Here is a 9,190-nt window from a genome sequence, read left to right as displayed (position 1 = left end):
CAGAGCAGCACAGCGGGGTCGGGGAGGACCTGGTGACGGCGAATCGACGTCGGCGGACGGCGGAGCCCGAGGAGGAAGACGAGGGCGATAGCGGCGATGGAGGCCGTCCGGAGGTGCGTGGCTTGACGAGGAGGTAGAGGGGGTCGCGGCGGAGCTCGGGGGCTCTACGGAGGGGCGAGGGGACGGCGGGGAGCGCGTCGGTGACGAGCTGCAGCGGCGGCAGTGCTTCGGGTGAGAGGGAGAGAGAGCAGGGGGAGAGGGGGAGGGCGAGGGAGAGTGAGAGCGGTGCGGGCAGCTGCGTGGCGACATCCGGGGCATCGAGGGCGAGAGAAGGAAGCAGGAGGTGGCCAGCAGGGGGGAGGTGGCGCGCGCGCGTGCCGGCGAGCGTCGGGCACACGCCCGTCCTCCTGGCAGAGGAGGAAGGCGACAGGGGAGGGAGGCCAGGCGGGCTGGGCCGCCTCCTGGCTGGGCCGGCCTGCTGCTGCTGGGCTGCGCAGGGGAGGGGAGGCCCAGGTAAGTTTCTCTCCCCTTTTCTGTTTTCTTTTTTAATTTTCTGACATTTGTTTTGATTTAATAAATATATTAAATCATTTAATTTTATTATGCCAATTTTTGCAGGAGCTGGATATATTATTCCAGAGCTCTCTTATAAATGGCATAATTTTTGGGCCATATTTCATATATATAGAAATATATTTCCAATGCAAATATTTATCGAATTAATCCAAATGGCCAAAATAAAATGTCCATGAGCTCCTAAAAATATTGTTTTGATTTTTATCTCTGTCCAATATTTTCAGAGGGCAACATGAGCATTTTCTTGGACCCTTTTGGAGTAATTTTTATTTGGGTCATTTTCAAAAATGATTCTGAGGGTTCCACCAATCCTCATTTCAAACTTAAATGAAATTTAAATATGATGCACAAATAGCTAGCTAGTCTAAGTCATACCAGACTAGGGATGTGACAACTCGCCCCCACTTGACAGAATCTCGTCTCGAGATTCAGGGGTCGACGGAAAGAAAGCGGGGTACTCTAGTCGAAGACGATCTTCTCGCTCCCAAGTAGCCTCTCTCTCGGAATGATGAGACCACTGAACTTTGAGAAACCTGATGTTCTGACGTCGAGTAACACGCTCTGCTTGATCAAGAATGCGAACCGGGTACTCTCGGTATGTGAGGTTATCTTGGAGATCAAGCGTTTCGTGGTCCACTCCGCGGATAGGATCCGAGAAGCAACGCCTGAGTTGAGAGACGTGGAAGACATCATGAACTCGAGAAAGATGTGGGGGTAGTTCCAACTGGTAGGCAACCTCTCCTCGTTTAGCGAGAATACGAAAAGGACCAATGTAACGAGGAGCCAACTTGCCCTTGATACCGAAACGATGGGTACCCTTCAAAGGAGTAACCCGAAGGTAAGCTTGGTCGCCAATTTCATAAGTCATATCCTTATGATGACGATCATACTGACTTTTCTGACGAGACTGGGCTGTTTTCAAATTCTCACGAATGATGCGAACTTGCTCTTCTGCCTCCTGGATCATATCCGGTCCAAAGAATTGTCTTTAACCGGTTTCTGACCAGTTCAAAGGTGTTCGACATCTTCGTCCATAGAGAACCTCAAAAGGAGCTTTCTTGAGGCTGGAATGGTAGCTATTGTTATAAGCAAACTCGGCGAAGGGAAGACATTTCTCCCAATCCATACCGAATGAGATAACGCAAGCTCTGAGCATGTCTTCGAGAATTTGATTGACCCGTTCCACCTGACCACTCGACTGAGGGTGGAAAGCGGTACTGAAGGAAAGATGGGTTCCCATGGCAGTTTGGAAACTCTCCCAGAAATGAGAAGTGAAAAGACTGCCACGGTCTGAATTGATCTCTAGTGGAACACCATGAAGTGACACTATTCGAGAAATATATAAGTCAGCAAGCTGACTAGCAGTGATACTCTCTCGAACAGGGAGGAAGTGAGCCACTTTGGAAAGACGATCAACGACTACGAAGATAGCGTTATTCCCTCTTTTGGTCCTGGGAAAGCCGGTGATGAAGTCCATACCAACTTTATCCCATTTCCATTCAGGAATAGCTAAAGGCTGAAGGGTGCCAGCAGGTCTTTGATGCTCTGCCTTAACGCGACGACAAATGTCACATTTAGCAATGAACTCAGCGATTTCTCTCTTCATCCTAGTCCACCAGAACCTCTGGCGTAGGTCCTGATACATCTTAGAGCTACCGGGATGAATTGTGAGAGGAGATTCATGCGCCTCCTTAAGAATCAACTGTCGAAGATGTTGCTTCTTGGGAACCACCAAGCGAATCTCAAAGAAAACAACACTGCGATCATCCATAGAGAAACATCCACCAACTCCCTTCTTAATGTTCCTCTTGATCCGGGTAATCCCCGTATCATGTTTCTGGGCTTCGATGATAAGATCCACAAGGGTAGGTTTCGCCACCAAGGTAGAAAGGAATCCGTGAGGAGCAATGTGAAGGTTAAGCTTACAGAATTCCTCATGGAGAAGTGGTTGGCCTTGCTGCAACATGAGATTGTTGCAATAGGATTTACGACTTAGAGCATCAGCCATGACATTGGCTTTGCCTGGGGTGTAGGTAATCCCTAGATCATAATCTATGATCAACTCCAACCAACGTCTTTGCCTAAGGTTCAGATCCGGTTGGGTGAAGATATACTTGAGACTCTGGTGATCGGTGTAGATCTCGCAACGTTTACCAAGGAGGTAATGTCGCCAAGTCTTGAGTGCATAGACTACGGCTGCAAGCTCTAGATCATGTGTAGGATAATTCTCCTCATGTGGATGCAACTGTCGAGATGCATAGGCAATCACATGACGATCCTGCATAAGAATGCAACCTAGTCCCTGTCGTGAGGCGTCGCAGTAGATAATAAAGTCTTTAGTGAAATCCGGTGGCACAAGTATGGGACCAGAAGTCAGGCGTCTTTTCAGTTCCTGAAAACTGTACTCACACTGTGGGGACCACTCAAACTTTTTATCTTTCTTGAGAAGTTCCGTGAGGGGTTTGGCTACTTTGGAGAAGTTTTCAACAAAGCGGCGACAATAGCTGGCTAGACCAAGGAAACTCCTAACTTGTTTCACGGTCTCAGGTGGAGTCCAATCGAGAACGGCTTGAACTCTCTCGGGATTGACAGCAATGCCCTTACCAGAGATTACGTGGCCTAGGTAGGTCACCTCTGGCAACCAAAATTCACACTTGGAGAACTTGGCATAAAGGCGGTGCTCTCTGAGTTTTTCTAACACAAGTCTAAGATGTTCGGCATGCTCTTCCTCGTTCTTCGAGTAAATAAGAATATCATCGAGGTAAACCACGACGAACTTATCTAAGTACTCCATGAAGATCGAGTTCATCAAGCGGGAGAATGTGGCTGGGGCGTTGGTTAGACCAAAGGACATGACCGTGTACTCGTACTGACCATAACGAGTGACAAAAGCTGTCTTGGGAATGTCCCCGTTTCTGATCTTGATTTGGTGGTAGCCTAACCTTAAATCCATCTTGGAGAAGACTGAGGATCCAGCGAGCTGATCATACAGGTCGTTGATCCTGGGAAGCGGATACTTGTTCTTTATCGTGACCAAATTAACGGGACGATAATCTACAACCATCCGGTCCGTACCGTCTTTCTTCTTGACGAAGAGGACGGGGCAAGCCCAAGGAGAAGAACTAGGACGGATGAAACCCTTTTGCAAGGACTCATCGAGTTGTTTCTTAAGCTCGGCTAGTTCTAAGGGTGCCATCTTGTAAGGTCTCCGGGAGATTGGAGCTGTTCCTGGGATAAGATCTATGACAAACTCTACTTCTCTGTCAGGTGGAACACCTGGCAGTTCCTCTGGAAAGACATCCGGAAAGTCACGGGCTACCGGGATATCTTCAAGGTCTGGAAGAGGGCTGGCATTAAGAGAATAGAGCTGACGCTTTGCAACTCTAGTGGAGACGGTGACTATCTTGCCAGATGGGTGTGTAAGTTGAACAGATCTGGTGTAACAATCAATCTTGGCATGATGAGCTGTCATCCAGTCCATACCCAAGATGATGTTAATATCTGAGGACTTGAGGGCTACAAGTGATGCAAGGAATGCAAGTCTGTCAACAAGGATTTGGTTACCATGGCTTACACTAGAGGTTTGCCATTTGGATCCAGGAGTTTGGATGACTAGCGGAGTTGGCATTTCACAAAATGACAGGTTGTGCAAGTTAGCATAGCTTTCAGAAATGAAGGAGTGAGATGCTCCAGTATCAAATAGAACTGATGCTGGGTGACAATTGACAAGGAGTGTGCTAAGAACGACATCTGGATCATCATGAGCGTCTTTAGCTGAGACGTGATGCACACGACCACGTTCAGTGGGGGCTGACTTGACACTGATCATCTTGTGTGATGGCTTAATACAGCCAACAGTCTTCTCGGGCTGGGGTGGAGCATAACTAGTCTGAGAGCAGTCACGTGCATAGTGTCCTGGCTTCCCGCATGTGAAGCAAGTCCCTGAGGTTGAACGGGGACCCGCACTGACAAGCGGTCTACCAGTAGGCCTGGGTGGAACATACGACGGAGTTGGAGAAGGCACCACATAGGCTGGCCTCGGTGCATATCCGGAAGGAATAGCGGAGTTTGGAACCCAAATCCGGCGCTTCTGGGAACTAGAACCGGAGGAAGATCCCAAATCACGGGTGTGCTTACGAGACTCCTCGTAAGTGAGTTGAGCTGTCTCTGCATTGATGGCCTTGTTCACAAGGGCTTGGAATGTATCACAATGATGCAGGTGGAGATCACGACGCAACTTGGGGTTGAGACCCTTCCGGAACCTAGCTTGCTTCTTGGCATCCGTGGACACTTCTTCTGTGGCATAGCGAGCGAGGTTCTCGAACTCTCTGCTATAAGCATCAACAGCCATCTTACTCTGGGTGAAACTACAGAACTCTTCTCTCTTGCGATCAAGGAGGGCCTGGGGAATGTGATGCTCATGAAAAGCCTCAGTGAAATCCTTCCAGGTAGGAATCTGGCCAACTGGAAGCATAGCCTCATAGTTCTGCCACCAAAGACTAGCAGGACCTTCTAGGTGATATGTGGCGTAAGTGACCTTGTCATCTTCAGCTACGCTCGCGGAACGCAGCTTATGAGTGATGCTACGGAGCCAGTCATCTGCATCGAGTGGCTCGATGGAATGATGAAAAGTAGGTGGGTGCAAGCGAATGAAATCATGAATGGTAGCAGACCCTTTGAACTGATATGCGGTGTTCTCCTCGATACGTGCCAACAAACGATTAGACTCACGTTTGTTCCTCTCCATCTCTAGCATGAACTCTGTCAACGAAGGCGGTTCGGGAGAATCCTCATCCCTACCATGTCCATGGTTCTGGCTACGAGCAACGGAACTTCGCTTAGCCGATGACATCCTGAGAACGAACCAAGGACGGAATCAGCATCAACTATGGACTGTAGAATGTAGGACAAGGAGTTAGTATCACTCGAACTCCTAGGGCAATTCCGGCAGCATAACGGCAGTAAAATGCTCAAAATGAGACATCCTGCTAAAAATGGGGTAGTACAACAACTCAACATCACCACTCAAGGTTCTGGGAGATAGTACTAAACAGACTACACCGGAAGTACTCGAAACTGGGGTATGACTCTGATCAACCAGTCCTATGGGACTACGGAGTAGTAACACGTGATCCTGATAGACGGAAGAGAAAGCCTAGTTCCTTAACCCCGGAGGAAGATAGGAGGACTCAGATCAGAAGGCCATGAGGTAAAGGAGTAAAAGAGCCTTACGTTCCTTCCCACAATCAATTCCCTTACATAACTAAAGAATTTCTAGACTCAACTTCGACCAGTATGGCTTGGTAATCCTACAGGCAGTCAAGCTCTGATACCAAAGCTGTCAGGACCCCGACTCGATGTCACATCGATCTAGCCGGTAACACCTCATGTCACTTTGCGGCCTCACGCACGGTATCCCCACGGGTGTCGTCTTACCTTTTCCCAGGACCGTTTGCGCCTTTTGGCTCACGTATATGATAGTGTCGCTAGCATCCATATGATAAGGAGCCCGGGCTGACATGACTAGTCGTAAACCCAAAGTGGCACAGACTTACAGGGACAGGCATCCATGACCCAGCTTCGAACGTGTCGGTCATCAGCAAGTGGGTCCGGGCTGTAGCACTGGGCTAGCAGGACTCCGGTAAACCGGGCTGTAGCGGGCTAATAGGACTCCGGTACTCAAAGCGTGACATTTCCCCGAAGGGACAGACACAGGAACGAAGAAGGACACATGCTGGCCAGCCTAAGTGTTCCAGAGCAGTAGCAAGCTACCATGGCTCAACGGTAACACTAGGAGACATTTCCCGGTAAGAGAGGCTACTAAAGATAAACAACTAGATAGTCAGATCCCACACATAGCACTACACATTACACGTACGCATAACATGCAAGTATGTGCTGTACAACATGGCATCACAGCATAACTCAACAATTATATAGATAAAGGCTCAGAAGAGCCATCATAGCATTTATTGCAAACAGGGGTCACAAGACCCGTCATACAGAGCATACAAGCAACAAGCGGAAGCATTACATGTCTGGGTACAGACATCTACAAATGAAAAAGGCTGGAGAGCCTGACTATCTACAACATCCGATCAAGATCGTAGCTGAGGTACTAGCTACTAGTCGAAGTCCACAAGAACACTAGCAAGACCGAAGTCTCCGCTGCAAAAACATAAATAAAGCAACATGAGTACAAAGGTACTCAGCAAGACTTACATCAGATCCTATCATACATGCATCTTTATCAAGTGGTAATGTGGGGTTTAGTTGCAGCAAGCCAGCTTTGACTCTGTGGCTATCCTGTTCTACGACTACCAGAAACTTTGGAGGTGAAACAACGTACACGAGTCCACTAACCACCATACAATACACTACTATGGATTCATCCCCGTCTCCCTACGAGAAGGCCATCCATAGCACTCACACTTGTCTTGAGCATTTTATAGTATCCACTTCAAGTTGTCTATGTACCATGTAAGCATCCAAGAAGTCCATAACCGCGGACCCGGCTATTCGAATAGATCATGTTAACCCTGCAGGGGTGTACTTCTTCACACACGCTCTCGCCACTTACCGCCATGTACACGTCATGTATCTCGGCAACCTTCAAGCGGAAGCCTGGCGAGGGTGTCGGCCACGACCTGACTAACCACACAAGACTCTAGTCCAGGTTTATCGCCTATTCGGGTTCCATCCGCAAGGAGATCCGGCCGGGGTGTCGCTCACGGCCCCAAACGATGTGAGCAGGGTTCCCGAGCCCACCATCCGGGTGCCACTCGGTACACCAGGCCACGTGTGCCTAGTCTGTCCCAAGCCCACCCTGCCGGGTGCCACTTGGTAGAAAAATAGCACTACCTACAAACACCAGAAACTAGTTGCGACTTCTGGACAGAGACCAAGTTGATTAATAAGTCGAGAGGGGTCGAGTTACCGGAACCCAATGTGTGGTAGTATCGAGTCATTGGACAACATACATAGAACTCAGTGCTTAAGGACGGTTCCAATGAGACAACCCACCATGTACTCCTACATGGCCTCTCACCGCTACCTTTACCAAATCGTGTTCACACACTTCACTCTCAGCATCAGAACATATCGTGACACTCCAATTCATTCCCAATGAACCAGACCTGACACAACTCTAAGCAATAGCAGGCATAGCATGGTAGGAACACATCAGTGGCTTCAATCAACTCCTACACATGCTAGTGGGTTTCAACTATTTACTGTGGCAATGACAGGTCATGCAGAGGAATGGGTTCAACTACCGCAGCACAAAGTAGCAGATGAACCGTTGTTGTCCTAATGCAATAACTGAGAGCAGGAGCGAGAGAGTAGGGTTTTATCGAAATGAACAAGGGGGTTTGCTTGCCTGGTAAATCAACAAGGGAGGCACTGCTTCACAGACAGGTACTCTGGAACGTCTCCGGAGCAGGACCTATCGAGAAGGAACGGTGCCGGCAATCAAAACACAATCATATGCAACAATATGATGCATGAACATGGCATGTAGATGTGATGCTGTTTGAGATAATGCATCTAGTAAACATTTGGTTTGAAGTCCTTTTGAACCAAAGGTTCAAATGCATTTCTAAATTAAGTCTCTTATATATGCCCTAATGTGTTTTCCCATATTCAGCATGTATAAGTTGGTTTTTCATGCATGAAACTAGTACAGATGGAAAGATTGTATTTTTCTGATAATTTTTCATATATAAATTATTTAAATCTGAGCTACGGTTGAATTGTTATGAATTTTTGAAGTTTAAATCATTTTCTGGATTTTCTGAATTATTTTAATTCCAGAAAATATATAATTGCGTCAGCATGACGTCAGCACGACGTCAGCGGTCAACTGGGCTGGTCCGGTCAAACCTGACGTGTGGGACCCACACGTCAGTGACAGGGGGGTTAACAGGGGTTAATTAATTTAATTAAAAGGTTAGGGGGGGTCGGGCCCACTGGTCAGCGACCCTGGGGGGTCAAACCCGGTCAACTCGCCGGCGTTTAGCTGTCGGCGAGGCCGAGCGCGGCGGAGGAAGTGCATTTGCACGTTACGGCCACCAAACGGGAGGCGGAGAGCATCTACGAGCTCCTGGGAACGAACCGCAGCTCTTGGTGGTGATGTTTGAGCTCGGGGTGGCCGGAGACGTCGCCGGCGACAACTTTGGCGGTCGCCGGAGTTCGGGCGCCGATGAAAACGGCGCCACCGTGCACGGGAGGATCAACGGGTAGCAACTACGCGTTCTGCAGGCTCCCACAAAGCCAACGGGCATATGCACGGGGCCGATTGGCCACCGGAGCCTCGTCGGCGACGAGTCCGTGCGGCGGTGTGCTTCGGGCATCATGGGAAGTGGTGCTACAACGAGCGCTAGGCCGTGGGGTTAGGGGGAAACGATGGAGGAGCTCACTAGGAGGTCGAAGCGCAGCTCAGTGGGCCTGGGGACGACCTAGACGGCGCGAATCGAAGACGAGGTCACCGGCGGCCGAAGGTTGAAGAAGAGCTCGAAGTCGACGCTGCAGGGCTTCCGGCGGGGCGTGGTTCAGTGAGGGGGTCGAGGACGACGTCGCGAAGCTCGTGGGCACAACCGAGGGGCGAGGGGGTGGC

Source organism: Triticum aestivum, chromosome 7A (assembly GCF_018294505.1).
Source record: "Triticum aestivum cultivar Chinese Spring chromosome 7A, IWGSC CS RefSeq v2.1, whole genome shotgun sequence".
NCBI classification, from domain to species: Eukaryota; Viridiplantae; Streptophyta; class Magnoliopsida; order Poales; family Poaceae; genus Triticum; species Triticum aestivum.
The sequence above is the reverse complement of the archived record's forward strand: the minus strand, read 5'-3'. Positions refer to the sequence as shown.